The sequence below is a fragment of the Pseudophryne corroboree genome (genome assembly GCF_028390025.1).
Source record: "Pseudophryne corroboree isolate aPseCor3 chromosome 6 unlocalized genomic scaffold, aPseCor3.hap2 SUPER_6_unloc_1, whole genome shotgun sequence".
Lineage (NCBI taxonomy): Eukaryota > Metazoa > Chordata > Amphibia > Anura > Myobatrachidae > Pseudophryne > Pseudophryne corroboree.
In genome coordinates, this window is record NW_026967602.1 from 724,091 (window position 1) to 742,949 (window position 18,859).

Genomic DNA, 18,859 nt, shown 5'->3' on the forward strand with positions numbered 1-18,859 from the left:
GAGAGGTTTGATAACTTGGCAAAGCATCATCATCATCAGAAGAAGAAGATCTGTTTCTAACCATGAAAGTGTTTTTGTTGTTGATGTTCTGCATTGTCTGTCTCTGAACCAATAATGAAAATGAGAGACGGTTAATATCTATCAAACGAATTAGTTGAAATATTGTGTTGGCGCATTCCCAAAATGAACCACTAGATGTCGCTATTACCACATATTTAAATAACATTCAGACAGCCACATTATTAAAACTATATGTTCTATGTGTTACAATGCATCGCATTGATGTTGCTGTTTAGCGATGCATTTCACATATGAGTGCATACTGCGATTTGCAACTGTCCAATAGGTTTGAAATATTAACATATTATACATGTATGCCTAAAAACAAAGGATGCAATGGCAGGACAGAATCGTGTAACAGTGTGTATATCGCGGCATAGAAACAACATATTTAAACAGCCTTCAGAGCCATATTTGTAAAATAAAATAAATAAATAAATAAATAAAATAAAAAATGCAATATGTATAAATATAATAATAATAATAATAATAATAATTATGATAATAATAATAATAATAATCTTTTGCTGTTGATGTTCTGCATTGTCTGTCTCTGAACCAATAATGAAAATGAGAGACGGTTAATATCTATCAAACGAATTAGTTGAAATATTGTGTTGGCGCATTCCCAAAATGAACCACTAGATGTCGCTATTACCACATATTTAAATAACATTCAGACAGCCACATTATTAAAACTATATGTTCTATGTGTTACAATGCATCGCATTGATGTTGCTGTTTAGCGATGCATTTCACATATGAGTGCATACTGCGATTTGCAACTGTCCAATAGGTTTGAAATATTAACATATTATACATGTATGCCTAAAAACAAAGGATGCAATGACAGGACAGAACCGTGTAACAGTGTGTATATCGCGGCATAGAAACAACATATTTAAACAGCCTTCAGAGCCATATTTGTAAAATAAAATAAATAAATAAATAAATAAAATAAAAAATGCAATATGTATAAATATAATAATAATAATAATAATTATGATAATAATAATAATAATAATAATAATAATAACACTTACCATAATGTCTTCACGTGTGTATAGCTGTGCAGCTTCAGTTGAAATTTCTTCTTCTCAGTGCTCTGTCCCACTTCAGTGATGTGGTCTGTTCTTATAACACTGGCTGTGAGCCATATGGCCCCCACCAACCTGTGGTACGCCGTCCCACATTTCCAAGATGCTTGGGGCGGGACTTTTAAACATATAATCTTTGGTTTATACATTAGTAAATGTGATAATTATTTTCAGTTACAATAAAGATATAATCTTTTAGCTGTTTCTTAAATGTCATACACAGCGCATCAAACGCATACCAAATACATTTATATTATATATACAGAAGAAAATAAATAAATAAATAAATAAAAAATAAAAATCCTGAGTGGTCTAAACTACTTGTATAGATTGAATGGAAGTCATTCCAAATGGGTATATCTTATACTGTAGAATATGAGGCTCATAAAAAGCGCATAAATTATTTAATAATAAAATGAATTTATAAAAAGCATTATACAGAAGTTCTTATGAACTAATGTACATGAATACAAAATTATTTTATGATTCCATAAATATACACTGGCTTACTGATTTGTAGCTAAAATTACAAAAAATATTGTCTTTGTACATGAATACAAAATTATTTTATGATTCCATAAATATACACGGGCTTACTGATTTGATTAGGACCCATCACCATGATATCTCATTATGGTATGTAATTAATCCAAAAGATGGAAAAATCCGATTTGAGTCAACACATAAACCTGTAGGTGGTGCTAATGTTCCTCTACAGAGATAACAATCGAAAATGGTTTTGATTAGGAACCATCACCATGATATCTCATTATGGTATGTAATTAATCCAAAAGATGGAAAAATCCGATTTGAGTCAACACATAAACCTGTAGGTGGTGCTAATGTTCCTCTACAGAGATAACAATCGAAAATGGTCATGGTCAAATTATAAGCAATGGTCATGGTCAAATTTGCACATCGTGCTTCTGAGGGGTTTCTGTGACATTTAAAATGACCTTTTAAATTAGTACCATGTGTGATGAACCCTTGCTTCTAAGAATGTTCATGGTTAAATTGTACATCGTGGCTTCTGAGGGTTTCTGAGCATTTAAAATGACCTTTGTGACATTTTAAAATGACCTTTTAAATTAGTGCCATGTGTGATGAACCCTTGCTTCTAAGAATGTTCATGGTTAAATTGTACATCGTGGCTTCTGAGGGGTTTCTGAGCATTTAAAATGACCTTTGTGACACGGTCATTAGTGATTATCCTTTTTAAAACTGTAACATGTGTGACTCATGAAGTTTCAGCTGCTGGAATGTAAGAACATTTTGTGTTACAAAAAAAAAAAAAAAAAAAAAAAAAGATGTATTTTAAAGTGTGTGTCATATGTGACATTCTGCGACTGGTGCTGCTTGACACTCTGCGACTGGTGTTACGCGACAATTTTTAATACGTTTTAATATCGAACACTATAAATTTATATTAATTTTATATTAAGCGATATAAAACACTATCATTTAATATTAAAAGGGGGCGGGTCCTAGGGCAAGGGGGCGTTAACAACTGTCAAGTTTGACAGAAAGGTTGACTTTATCTACTTATACTGTGTGTGACTGAGGCTGTATACGGAGCACAATGTGACTAGGACGCACCAGGAGACTGCGCTGAGTAATGTGATATATGACACCTGTATACTGTGTGTGACTGAGGCTGTATTTGGAGCACAATGTGACTAGGACGCACCAGGAGACTGCGCTGAGTAATGTGATATATGACACCTGTATACTGTGTGTGACTGAGGCTGTATACAGAGCACAATGTGAATAGGACGCACCAGGAGACTGCGCTGAGTAATGAGATATATGACACATGTATACTGTGTGTGACTAAGGCTGTATACAGAGCACAATGTGACTAGGACGCACCAGGAGACTGCGCTGAGTAATGTGATATATGACACCTGTATACTGTGTGTGACTGAGGCTGTATACAGAGCACAATGTGACTAGGACGCAGCAGGAGACTGCGCTGAGTAATGTGATACATGACACCTGTATACTGTGTGTGACTGAGGCTGTATACGGAGCACAAGGTGACTAGAATGCACCAGGAGACTGCGCTGAGTAATGTGATATATGACACCTGTATACTGTGTGTGACTGAGGCTGTATATGGAGCACAATGTGACTAGGACGCACCAGGAGACTGCGCTGAGCAATGTAATATGTGACACCTGTATACTGTGTGTGACTGAGGCTGTATACGGAGCACAATGTGACTAGGACGCACCAGGAGACTGCGCTGAGTAATGTGATACATGACACCTGTATACTGTGTGTGACTGAGGCTGTATACGGAGCACAAGGTGACTAGAATGCACCAGGAGACTGCGCTGAGTAATGTGATATATGACACCTGTATACTGTGTGTGACTGAGGCTGTATATGGAGCACAATGTGACGAGGACGCACCAGGAGACTGCGCTGAGCAATGTAATATGTGACACCTGTATACTGTGTGTGACTGAGGCTGTATACGGAGCACAATGTGACTAGGATGCACCAGGAGACTGCGCTGAGTAATGTGATATATGGCACCTGTATACTGTGTGACTGAGGCTGTATACAGAGCACAATGTGACTAGGACGCACCAGGAGACTGCGCTGAGTAATGTGATATATGACACCTGTATACTGTGTGTGACTGAGGCTGTTTACGGAGCACAATGTGACTAGGACGCACCAGGAGACTGCGCTGAGTAATGTGATATATGACACCTGTATACTGTGTGTAACTGAGGCTGTATACGGAGCACAATGTGACTAGGACGCACCAGGAGACTGCGCTGAGTAATGTGATATATGACACCTGTATACTGTGTGTGACTGAGGCTGTATACGGAGCACAATGTGACTAGGACGCACCAGGAGACTGCGCTGAGTAATGTGATATATGACACCTGTATACTATGTGTGACTGAGGCTGTATACAGAGCACAATGTGACTAGGACGCACCAGGAGACTGCGCTGAGTAATGAGATATATGACACATGTATACTGTGTGTGACTGAGGCTGTATACGGAGCACAATGTGACTAGGACGCACCAGGAGACTGCGCTGAGTAATGTGATATATGACACCTGTATATTGTGTGTGACTGAGGCTGTATACGGAGCACAATGTGACTAGAATGCACCAGGAGACTGCGCTGAGTAATGTGATATATGACACTTGTATACTGTGTGTGACTGAGGCTGTATACGGAGCACAATGTGACTAGGACGCACTAGGAAACTGCGCTGAGTAATGTGATATATGACACCTGTATACTGTGTGTGACTGAGGCTGTATACAGAGCACAATGTGACTAGGACGCAGCAGGAGACTGCGCTGAGTAATGTGATATATGACACCTGTATACTGTGTGTGACTGAGGCTGTTTACGGAGCACAATGTGACTAGGACGCACCAGGAGACTGCGCTGAGTAATGTGATATATGACACCTGTATACTGTGTGTAACTGAGGCTGTATACGGAGCACAATGTGACTAGGACGCACTAGGAGACTGCGCTGAGTAATGTGATATATGACACCTGTATACTGTGTGTGACTGAGGCTGTATACGGAGCACAATGTGACTAGGACGCACCAGGAGACTGCGCTGAGTAATGTGATATATGACACCTGTATACTATGTGTGACTGAGGCTGTATACAGAGCACAATGTGACTAGGACGCACCAGGAGACTGCGCTGAGTAATGTGATATATGACACCTGTATATTGTGTGTGACTGAGGCTGTATACGGAGCACAATGTGACTAGAATGCACCAGGAGACTGCGCTGAGTAATGTGATATATGACACTTGTATACTGTGTGTGACTGAGGCTGTATACGGAGCACAATGTGACTAGGACGCACTAGGAAACTGCGCTGAGTAATGTGATATATGACACCTGTATACTGTGTGTGACTGAGGCTGTATACAGAGCACAATGTGACTAGGACGCAGCAGGAGACTGCGCTGAGTAATGTGATATATGACACTTGTATACTGTGTGTGACTGAGGCTGTATACAGAGCACAATGTGACTAGGACGCAGCAGGAGACTGCGCTGAGTAATGTGATATATGACACTTGTATACTGTGTGTGACTGAGGCTGTATACGGAGCACAATGTGACTAGGACGCACCAGGAGACTGCGCTGAGTAATGTGATATATGACACCTGTATACTGTGTGTGACTGAGGCTGTATTTGGAGCACAATGTGACTAGGATGCACCAGGAGACTGCGCTGAGTAATGTGATATATGACACCTGTATACTGTGTGTGACTGAGGCTGTATACAGAGCACAATGTGAATAGGACGCACAAGGAGACTGCGCTGAGTAATGAGATATATGACACATGTATACTGTGTGTGACTAAGGCTGTATACAGAGCACAATGTGACTAGGACGCACCAGGAGACTGCGCTGAGTAATGTGATATATGACACCTGTATACTGTGTGTGACTGAGGCTGTATACAGAGCACAATGTGACTAGGACGCAGCAGGAGACTGCGCTGAGTAATGTGATACATGACACCTGTATACTGTGTGTGACTGAGGCTGTATACGGAGCACAAGGTGACTAGAATGCACCAGGAGACTGCGCTGAGTAATGTGATATATGACACCTGTATACTGTGTGTGACTGAGGCTGTATATGGAGCACAATGTGACTAGGACGCACCAGGAGACTGCGCTGAGCAATGTAATATGTGACACCTGTATACTGTGTGTGACTGAGGCTGTATACGGAGCACAATGTGACTAGGACGCACCAGGAGACTGCGCTGAGTAATGTGATACATGACACCTGTATACTGTGTGTGACTGAGGCTGTATACGGAGCACAAGGTGACTAGAATGCACCAGGAGACTGCGCTGAGTAATGTGATATATGACACCTGTATACTGTGTGTGACTGAGGCTGTATATGGAGCACAATGTGACTAGGACGCACCAGGAGACTGCGCTGAGCAATGTAATATGTGACACCTGTATACTGTGTGTGACTGAGGCTGTATACGGAGCACAATGTGACTAGGATGCACCAGGAGACTGCGCTGAGTAATGTGATATATGGCACCTGTATACTGTGTGACTGAGGCTGTATACAGAGCACAATGTGACTAGGACGCACCAGGAGACTGCGCTGAGTAATGTGATATATGACACCTGTATACTGTGTGTGACTGAGGCTGTTTACGGAGCACAATGTGACTAGGACGCACCAGGAGACTGCGCTGAGTAATGTGATATATGACACCTGTATACTGTGTGTAACTGAGGCTGTATACGGAGCACAATGTGACTAGGACGCACCAGGAGACTGCGCTGAGTAATGTGATATATGACACCTGTATACTGTGTGTGACTGAGGCTGTATACGGAGCACAATGTGACTAGGACACACCAGGAGACTGCGCTGAGTAATGTGATATATGACACCTGTATACTGTGTGTGACTGAGGCTGTATACGGAGCACAATGTGACTAGGACGCACCAGGAGACTGCGCTGAGTAATGTGATATATGACACCTGTATACTGTGTGTAACTGAGGCTGTATACGGAGCACAATGTGACTAGGACGCACCAGGAGACTGCGCTGAGTAATGTGATATATGACACCTGTATACTGTGTGTGACTGAGGCTGTATACGGAGCACAATGTGACTAGGACGCACCAGGAGACTACGCTGAGTAATGTGATATATGACACCTGTATACTGTGTGTGACTGAGGCTGTAAATGGAGCACAATGTGACTAGGACGCACCAGGAGACTGCGCTCAGTAATGTGATATATGACACCTGTATACTGTGTGTGACTGAGGCTGTATACAGAGCACAATGTGACTAGGACGCACCAGGAGACTGCGCTGAGTAATGTGATATATGACACCTATATACTGTGTGTGACTGAGGCTGTATACAGAGCACAATGTGACTAGGACGCACCAGGAGACTGCGCTGAGTAATGTGATATATGACACCTGTATACTGTGTGTGACTGAGGCTGTATACGGAGCACAGTGTGACTAGGACGCACCAGGAGACTGCGCTGAGTAATGTGATATATGACACCTGTATACTGTGTGTGACTGAGGCTGTATACAGAGCACAATGTGACTAGGACGCACCAGGAGACTGCGCTGAGTAATGTGATATATGACACCTGTATACTGTGTGTGACTGAGGCTGTATACGGAGCACAATGTGACTAGGACGCACCAGGAGACTGCACTGAGTAATGTGATATGTGACACCTGTATACTGTGTGTGACTGAGGCTGTATACAGAGCACAATGTGACTAGGACACACCAGGAGACTGCGCTGAGTAATGTGATATATGACACCTGTATACTGAGTGTGACTGAGGCTGTATACGGAGCACAATGTGACTAGGACGCACCAGGAGACTGCGCTGAGTAATGTGATATGTGACACCTGTATACTGTGTGTGACTGAGGCTGTATACGGAGCACAATGTGACTAGGACGCACCAGGAGACTGCGCTGAATGATGTGATATATAACACCTGTATACTGTGTGTGACTGAGGCTGTATACGGAGCACAATGTGACTAGGACGCACCAGGAGACTGCGCTGAGTAATGTGATATATGACACCTGTATACTGTGTGTGACTGAGGCTGTATACGGAGCACAATGTGACTAGGACGCACCAGGAGACTGCGCTGAGTAATGTGATATATGACACCTGTATACTATGTGTGACTGAGGCTGTATACAGAGCACAATGTGACTAGGACGCACCAGGAGACTGCGCTGAGTAATGAGATATATGACACATGTATACTGTGTGTGACTGAGGCTGTATACGGAGCACAATGTGACTAGGACGCACCAGGAGACTGCGCTGAGTAATGTGATATATGACACCTGTATATTGTGTGTGACTGAGGCTGTATACGGAGCACAATGTGACTAGAATGCACAAGGAGACTGCGCTGAGTAATGTGATATATGACACTTGTATACTGTGTGTGACTGAGGCTGTATACGGAGCACAATGTGACTAGGACGCACTAGGAAACTGCGCTGAGTAATGTGATATATGACACCTGTATACTGTGTGTGACTGAGGCTGTATACAGAGCACAATGTGACTAGGACGCAGCAGGAGACTGCGCTGAGTAATGTGATATATGACACTTGTATACTGTGTGTGACTGAGGCTGTATACAGAGCACAATGTGACTAGGACGCAGCAGGAGACTGCGCTGAGTAATGTGATATATGACACTTGTATACTGTGTGTGACTGAGGCTGTATACGGAGCACAATGTGACTAGGACGCACCAGGAGACTGCGCTGAGTAATGTGATATATGACACCTGTATACTGTGTGTGACTGAGGCTGTATTTGGAGCACAATGTGACTAGGACGCACCAGGAGACTGCGCTGAGTAATGTGATATATGACACCTGTATACTGTGTGTGACTGAGGCTGTATACAGAGCACAATGTGAATAGGACGCACCAGGAGACTGCGCTGAGTAATGAGATATATGACACATGTATACTGTGTGTGACTAAGGCTGTATACAGAGCACAATGTGACTAGGACGCACCAGGAGACTGCGCTGAGTAATGTGATATATGACACCTGTATACTGTGTGTGACTGAGGCTGTATACAGAGCACAATGTGACTAGGACGCAGCAGGAGACTGCGCTGAGTAATGTGATATATGACACTTGTATACTGTGTGTGACTGAGGCTGTATACGGAGCACAATGTGACTAGGACGCACCAGGAGACTGCGCTGAGTAATGTGATACATGACACCTGTATACTGTGTGTGACTGAGGCTGTATACGGAGCACAAGGTGACTAGAATGCACCAGGAGACTGCGCTGAGTAATGTGATATATGACACCTGTATACTGTGTGTGACTGAGGCTGTATATGGAGCACAATGTGACTAGGACGCACCAGGAGACTGCGCTGAGCAATGTAATATGTGACACCTGTATACTGTGTGTGACTGAGGCTGTATACGGAGCACAATGTGACTAGGATGCACCAGGAGACTGCGCTGAGTAATGTAATATATGGCACCTGTATACTGTGTGTCTGAGGCTGTATACAGAGCACAATGTGACTAGGACGCACCAGGAGACTGCGCTGAGTAATGTGATATATGACACCTGTATACTGTGTGTGACTGAGGCTGTTTACGGAGCACAATGTGACTAGGACGCAGCAGGAGACTGCGCTGAGTAATGTGATATATGACACCTGTATACTGTGTGTGACTGAGGCTGTATTTGGAGCACAATGTGACTAGGACGCACCAGGAGACTGCGCTGAGTAATGTGATATATGACACCTGTATACTGTGTGTGACTGAGGCTGTATACGGAGCACAATGTGACTAGGACACACCAGGAGACTGCGCTGAGTAATGTGATATATGACACCTGTATACTGTGTGTGACTGAGGCTGTATACGGAGCACAATGTGACTAGGACGCACCAGGAGACTGCGCTGAGTAATGTGATATATGACACCTGTATACTGTGTGTAACTGAGGCTGTATACGGAGCACAATGTGACTAGGACGCACCAGGAGACTGCTCTGAGTAATGTGATATATGACACCTGTATACTGTGTGTGACTGAGGCTGTATACAGAGCACAATGTGACTAGGACGCACCAGGAGACTGCGCTGAGTAATGTGATATATGACACCTGTATACTGTGTGTGACTGAGGCTGTATACGGAGCACAATGTGACTAGGACGCACCAGGAGACTGCGCTCAGTAATGTGATATATGACACCTGTATACTGTGTGTGACTGAGGCTGTTTACGGAGCACAATGTGACTAGGACTCACCAGGAGACTGCGCAGAGTAATGTGATACATGACACCTGTATACTGTGTGTGACTGAGGCTGTATACAGAGCACAATGTGACTAGGACGCACCAGGAGACTACGCTGAGTAATGTGATATATGACACCTGTATACTGTGTGTGACTGAGGCTGTATACAGAGCACAATGTGACTAGGACGCACCAGGAGACTGCGCTGAGTAATGTGATATATGACACCTATATACTGTGTGGTGACTGAGGCTGTATACAGAGCACAATGTGACTAGGACGCACCAGGAGACTGCGCTGAGTAATGTGATATATGACACCTGTATACTGTGTGTGACTGAGGCTGTATACGGAGCACAGTGTGACTAGGACGCACCAGGAGACTGCGCTGAGTAATGTGATATATGACACCTGTATACTGTGTGTGACTGAGGCTGTATACAGAGCACAATGTGACTAGGACGCACCAGGAGACTGCGCTGAGTAATGTGATATATGACACCTGTATACTGTGTGTGACTGAGGCTGTATACGGAGCACAATGTGACTAGGACGCACCAGGAGACTGCACTGAGTAATGTGATATGTGACACCTGTATACTGTGTGTGACTGAGGCTGTATACAGAGCACAATGTGACTAGGACACACCAGGAGACTGCGCTGAGTAATGTGATATATGACACCTGTATACTGTGTGTGACTGAGGCTGTATACGGAGCACAATGTGACTAGGACGCACCAGGAGACTGCACTGAGTAATGTGATATGTGACACCTGTATACTGTGTGTGACTGAGGCTGTATACAGAGCACAATGTGACTAGGACACACCAGGAGACTGCGCTGAGTAATGTGATATATGACACCTGTATACTGTGTGTGACTGAGGCTGTATACGGAGCACAATGTGACTAGGACGCACCAGGAGACTGCGCTGAGTAATGTGATATATGACACCTGTATACTGTGTGTGACTGAGGCTGTATACAGAGCACAATGTGACTAGGACACACCAGGAGACTGCGCTGAGTAATGTGATATATGACACCTGTATACTGTGTGTGACTGAGGCTGTATACGGAGCACAATGTGACTAGGACTCACCAGGAGACTGCGCTGAGTAATGTGATATGTGACACCTGTATACTGTGTGTGACTGAGGCTGTATACAGAGCACAATGTGACTAGGACGCACCAGGAGACTGCGCTGAGTAATGTGATATATGACACCTGTATACTGTGTGTGACTGAGGCTGTATACGGAGCACAATGTGACTAGGACACACCAGGAGACTGCGCTGAGTAATGTGATATATGACACCTGTATACTGTGTGTGACTGAGGCTGTATACGGAGCACAATGTGACTAGGACGCACCAGGAGACTGCGCTGAGTAATGTGATATATGACACCTGTATACTGTGTGTAACTGAGGCTGTATACGGAGCACAATGTGACTAGGACGCACCAGGAGACTGCGCTGAGTAATGTGATATATGACACCTGTATACTGTGTGTGACTGAGGCTGTATACGGAGCACAATGTGACTAGGACGCACCAGGAGACTACGCTGAGTAATGTGATATATGACACCTGTATACTGTGTGTGACTGAGGCTGTAAACGGAGCACAATGTGACTAGGACGCACCAGGAGACTGCGCTCAGTAATGTGATATATGACACCTGTATACTGTGTGTGACTGAGGCTGTATACAGAGCACAATGTGACTAGGACGCACCAGGAGACTGCGCTGAGTAATGTGATATATGACACCTATATACTGTGTGTGACTGAGGCTGTATACAGAGCACAATGTGACTAGGACGCACCAGGAGACTGCGCTGAGTAATGTGATATATGACACCTGTATACTGTGTGTGACTGAGGCTGTATACGGAGCACAGTGTGACTAGGACGCACCAGGAGACTGCGCTGAGTAATGTGATATATGACACCTGTATACTGTGTGTGACTGAGGCTGTATACAGAGCACAATGTGACTAGGACGCACCAGGAGACTGCGCTGAGTAATGTGATATATGACACCTGTATACTGTGTGTGACTGAGGCTGTATACGGAGCACAATGTGACTAGGACGCACCAGGAGACTGCACTGAGTAATGTGATATGTGACACCTGTATACTGTGTGTGACTGAGGCTGTATACAGAGCACAATGTGACTAGGACACACCAGGAGACTGCGCTGAGTAATGTGATATATGACACCTGTATACTGTGTGTGACTGAGGCTGTATACGGAGCACAATGTGACTAGGACGCACCAGGAGACTGCGCTGAGTAATGTGATATATGACACCTGTATACTGTGTGTGACTGAGGCTGTATACAGAGCACAATGTGACTAGGACACACCAGGAGACTGCGCTGAGTAATGTGATATATGACACCTGTATACTGAGTGTGACTGAGGCTGTATACGGAGCACAATGTGACTAGGACGCACCAGGAGACTGCGCTGAGTAATGTGATATGTGACACCTGTATACTGTGTGTGACTGAGGCTGTATACGGAGCACAATGTGACTAGGACGCACCAGGAGACTGCGCTGAATGATGTGATATATAACACCTGTATACTGTGTGTGACTGAGGCTGTATACGGAGCACAATGTGACTAGGACGCACCAGGAGACTGCGCTGAGTAATGTGATATATGACACCTGTATACTGTGTGTGACTGAGGCTGTATACGGAGCACAATGTGACTAGGACGCACCAGGAGACTGCGCTGAGTAATGTGATATATGACACCTGTATACTATGTGTGACTGAGGCTGTATACAGAGCACAATGTGACTAGGACGCACCAGGAGACTGCGCTGAGTAATGAGATATATGACACATGTATACTGTGTGTGACTGAGGCTGTATACGGAGCACAATGTGACTAGGACGCACCAGGAGACTGCGCTGAGTAATGTGATATATGACACCTGTATATTGTGTGTGACTGAGGCTGTATACGGAGCACAATGTGACTAGAATGCACAAGGAGACTGCGCTGAGTAATGTGATATATGACACTTGTATACTGTGTGTGACTGAGGCTGTATACGGAGCACAATGTGACTAGGACGCACTAGGAAACTGCGCTGAGTAATGTGATATATGACACCTGTATACTGTGTGTGACTGAGGCTGTATACAGAGCACAATGTGACTAGGACGCAGCAGGAGACTGCGCTGAGTAATGTGATATATGACACTTGTATACTGTGTGTGACTGAGGCTGTATACAGAGCACAATGTGACTAGGACGCAGCAGGAGACTGCGCTGAGTAATGTGATATATGACACTTGTATACTGTGTGTGACTGAGGCTGTATACGGAGCACAATGTGACTAGGACGCACCAGGAGACTGCGCTGAGTAATGTGATATATGACACCTGTATACTGTGTGTGACTGAGGCTGTATTTGGAGCACAATGTGACTAGGACGCACCAGGAGACTGCGCTGAGTAATGTGATATATGACACCTGTATACTGTGTGTGACTGAGGCTGTATACAGAGCACAATGTGAATAGGACGCACCAGGAGACTGCGCTGAGTAATGAGATATATGACACATGTATACTGTGTGTGACTAAGGCTGTATACAGAGCACAATGTGACTAGGACGCACCAGGAGACTGCGCTGAGTAATGTGATATATGACACCTGTATACTGTGTGTGACTGAGGCTGTATACAGAGCACAATGTGACTAGGACGCAGCAGGAGACTGCGCTGAGTAATGTGATATATGACACTTGTATACTGTGTGTGACTGAGGCTGTATACGGAGCACAATGTGACTAGGACGCACCAGGAGACTGCGCTGAGTAATGTGATACATGACACCTGTATACTGTGTGTGACTGAGGCTGTATACGGAGCACAAGGTGACTAGAATGCACCAGGAGACTGCGCTGAGTAATGTGATATATGACACCTGTATACTGTGTGTGACTGAGGCTGTATACGGAGCACAATGTGACTAGGACGCACCAGGAGACTGCGCTGAGCAATGTAATATGTGACACCTGTATACTGTGTGTGACTGAGGCTGTATACGGAGCACAATGTGACTAGGATGCACCAGGAGACTGCGCTGAGTAATGTAATATATGGCACCTGTATACTGTGTGTCTGAGGCTGTATACAGAGCACAATGTGACTAGGACGCACCAGGAGACTGCGCTGAGTAATGTGATATATGACACCTGTATACTGTGTGTGACTGAGGCTGTTTACGGAGCACAATGTGACTAGGACGCAGCAGGAGACTGCGCTGAGTAATGTGATATATGACACCTGTATACTGTGTGTGACTGAGGCTGTATTTGGAGCACAATGTGACTAGGACGCACCAGGAGACTGCGCTGAGTAATGTGATATATGACACCTGTATACTGTGTGTGACTGAGGCTGTATACGGAGCACAATGTGACTAGGACACACCAGGAGACTGCGCTGAGTAATGTGATATATGACACCTGTATACTGTGTGTGACTGAGGCTGTATACGGAGCACAATGTGACTAGGACGCACCAGGAGACTGCGCTGAGTAATGTGATATATGACACCTGTATACTGTGTGTAACTGAGGCTGTATACGGAGCACAATGTGACTAGGACGCACCAGGAGACTGCTCTGAGTAATGTGATATATGACACCTGTATACTGTGTGTGACTGAGGCTGTATACAGAGCACAATGTGACTAGGACGCACCAGGAGACTGCGCTGAGTAATGTGATATATGACACCTGTATACTGTGTGTGACTGAGGCTGTATACGGAGCACAATGTGACTAGGACGCACCAGGAGACTGCGCTCAGTAATGTGATATATGACACCTGTATACTGTGTGTGACTGAGGCTGTTTACGGAGCACAATGTGACTAGGACTCACCAGGAGACTGCGCAGAGTAATGTGATACATGACACCTGTATACTGTGTGTGACTGAGGCTGTATACAGAGCACAATGTGACTAGGACGCACCAGGAGACTACGCTGAGTAATGTGATATATGACACCTGTATACTGTGTGTGACTGAGGCTGTATACAGAGCACAATGTGACTAGGACGCACCAGGAGACTGCGCTGAGTAATGTGATATATGACACCTATATACTGTGTGGTGACTGAGGCTGTATACAGAGCACAATGTGACTAGGACGCACCAGGAGACTGCGCTGAGTAATGTGATATATGACACCTGTATACTGTGTGTGACTGAGGCTGTATACGGAGCACAGTGTGACTAGGACGCACCAGGAGACTGCGCTGAGTAATGTGATATATGACACCTGTATACTGTGTGTGACTGAGGCTGTATACAGAGCACAATGTGACTAGGACGCACCAGGAGACTGCGCTGAGTAATGTGATATATGACACCTGTATACTGTGTGTGACTGAGGCTGTATACGGAGCACAATGTGACTAGGACGCACCAGGAGACTGCACTGAGTAATGTGATATGTGACACCTGTATACTGTGTGTGACTGAGGCTGTATACAGAGCACAATGTGACTAGGACACACCAGGAGACTGCGCTGAGTAATGTGATATATGACACCTGTATACTGTGTGTGACTGAGGCTGTATACGGAGCACAATGTGACTAGGACGCACCAGGAGACTGCACTGAGTAATGTGATATGTGACACCTGTATACTGTGTGTGACTGAGGCTGTATACAGAGCACAATGTGACTAGGACACACCAGGAGACTGCGCTGAGTAATGTGATATATGACACCTGTATACTGTGTGTGACTGAGGCTGTATACGGAGCACAATGTGACTAGGACGCACCAGGAGACTGCGCTGAGTAATGTGATATATGACACCTGTATACTGTGTGTGACTGAGGCTGTATACAGAGCACAATGTGACTAGGACACACCAGGAGACTGCGCTGAGTAATGTGATATATGACACCTGTATACTGTGTGTGACTGAGGCTGTATACGGAGCACAATGTGACTAGGACTCACCAGGAGACTGCGCTGAGTAATGTGATATGTGACACCTGTATACTGTGTGTGACTGAGGCTGTATACAGAGCACAATGTGACTAGGACGCACCAGGAGACTGCGCTGAGTAATGTGATATGTGACACCTGTATACTGTGTGTGACTGAGGCTGTATACAGAGCACAATGTGACTAGGACGCACCAGGAGACTACGCTGAGTAATGTGATATATGACACCTGTATACTGTGTGTGACTGAGGCTGTATACAGAGCACAATGTGACTAGGACGCACCAGGAGACTGCGCTGAGTAATGTGATATATGACACCTATATACTGTGTGTGACTGAGGCTGTATACAGAGCACAATGTGACTAGGACGCACCAGGAGACTGCGCTGAGTAATGTGATATATGACACCTGTATACTGTGTGTGACTGAGGCTGTATACGGAGCACAGTGTGACTAGGACGCACCAGGAGACTGCGCTGAGTAATGTGATATATGACACCTGTATACTGTGTGTGACTGAGGCTGTATACAGAGCACAATGTGACTAGGACGCACCAGGAGACTGCGCTGAGTAATGTGATATATGACACCTGTATACTGTGTGTGACTGAGGCTGTATACGGAGCACAATGTGACTAGGACGCACCAGGAGACTGCACTGAGTAATGTGATATGTGACACCTGTATACTGTGTGTGACTGAGGCTGTATACAGAGCACAATGTGACTAGGACACACCAGGAGACTGCGCTGAGTAATGTGATATATGACACCTGTATACTGTGTGTGACTGAGGCTGTATACGGAGCACAATGTGACTAGGACGCACCAGGAGACTGCGCTGAGTAATGTGATATATGACACCTGTATACTGTGTGTGACTGAGGCTGTATACAGAGCACAATGTGACTAGGACACACCAGGAGACTGCGCTGAGTAATGTGATATATGACACCTGTATACTGTGTGTGACTGAGGCTGTATACGGAGCACAATGTGACTAGGACTCACCAGGAGACTGCGCTGAGTAATGTGATATGTGACACCTGTATACTGTGTGTGACTGAGGCTGTATACAGAGCACAATGTGACTAGGACGCACCAGGAGACTGCGCTGAGTAATGTGATATATGACACCTGTATACTGTGTGTGACTGAGGCTGTATACGGAGCACAGTGTGACTAGGACGCACCAGGAGACTGTGCTGTGTAATGTGATGTGACACCTGTATACTGTGTGTGACTGAGGGTGTATACGGAGCACAATGTGACTAGGACGCACCAGGAGACTGCGCTCAGTAATGTGATATATGACACCTGTATACTGTGTGTGACTGAGGCTGTATACGGAGCACAATGTGACTAGGACGCACCAGGAGACTGCGCTGAGTAATGTGATATGTGACACCTGTATACTGTGTGTGACTGAGGCTGTATACGGAGCTCAATGTGACTAGGACACACCAGGAGACTGCGCTGAGTAATGTGATATATGACACCTGTATACTGTGTGTGACTGAGGCTGTATACGGAGCACAATGTGACTAGGACGCACCAGGAGACTGCGCTGAGTAATGTGATATATGACACCTGTATACTGTGTGTGACTGAGGCTGTATACAGAGCACAATGTGACTAGGACGCACCAGGAGACTGCGCTGAGTAATGTGATATATGACACCTGTATACTGTGTGTGACTGAGGCTGTATACGGAGCACAATGTGACTAGGACGCACCAGGAGACTGCGCTGAGTAATGTGATATATGACACCTGTATACTGTGTGTGACTGAGGCTGTATACAGAGCACAATGTGACTAGGACGCACCAGGAGACTGCGCTGAGTAATGTGATATATGACACCTGTATACTGTGTGTGACTGAGGCTGTATACGGAGCACAATGTGACTAGGACGCACCAGGAAACTGTGCTGAGTATTGTGATATATGACACCTGTATACTGTGTGTGACTGAGGCTGTATACGGAGCACAATGTGACTAGGACGCACCAGGAGACTGTGCTGAGTAATGTGATATATGACACCTGTATACTGTGTGTGACTGAGGCTGTATATGGAGCACAATGTGACTAGGACGCACCAGGAGACTGCGCTGAGTAATGAGATATATGACACATGTATACTGTGTGTGACTGAGGCTGTATACGGAGCACAATGTGACTAGTATGCACCAGGAGACTGCGCTGAGTAATGTGATATGTGACACCTGTATACTGTGTGTGACTGAGGCTGTATACAGAGCACAATGTGACTAGGACGCACCAGGAGACTGCGCTGAGTAATGTGATATATGACACTGTATACTGTGTGTGACTGAGGCTGTATACAGAGCACAATGTGACTAGGATGCACCAGGAGACTGCGCTGAGTAATGTGATATATGACACCTGTATACTGTGTGTGACTGAGGCTGTATACAGAGCACAATGTGACTAGGACGCACCAGGAGACTGCGCTGAGTAATGTGATATGTGACACCTGTATACTGTGTGTGACTGAGACTGTATACGGAGCACAATGTGACTAGGACGCACCAGGAGACTGCGCTGAGTAATGTGATATGTGACACCTGTATACAGTGTGTGTCTGAGGGTGTATACGGAGCACAATGTGACTAGGACGCACCAGGAGACTGCGCTGAGTAATGTGATATGACACCTGTATACTGTGTGTGACTGAGACTGTATACGGAGCACAATGTGACTAGGACGCACCAGGATACTGCGCTGAGTAATGTGATATATGACACTTGTATACTGTGTGTGTGACTGAGGCTGTATACGGAGCACAATGTGACTAGGACGCACCAGGAGAC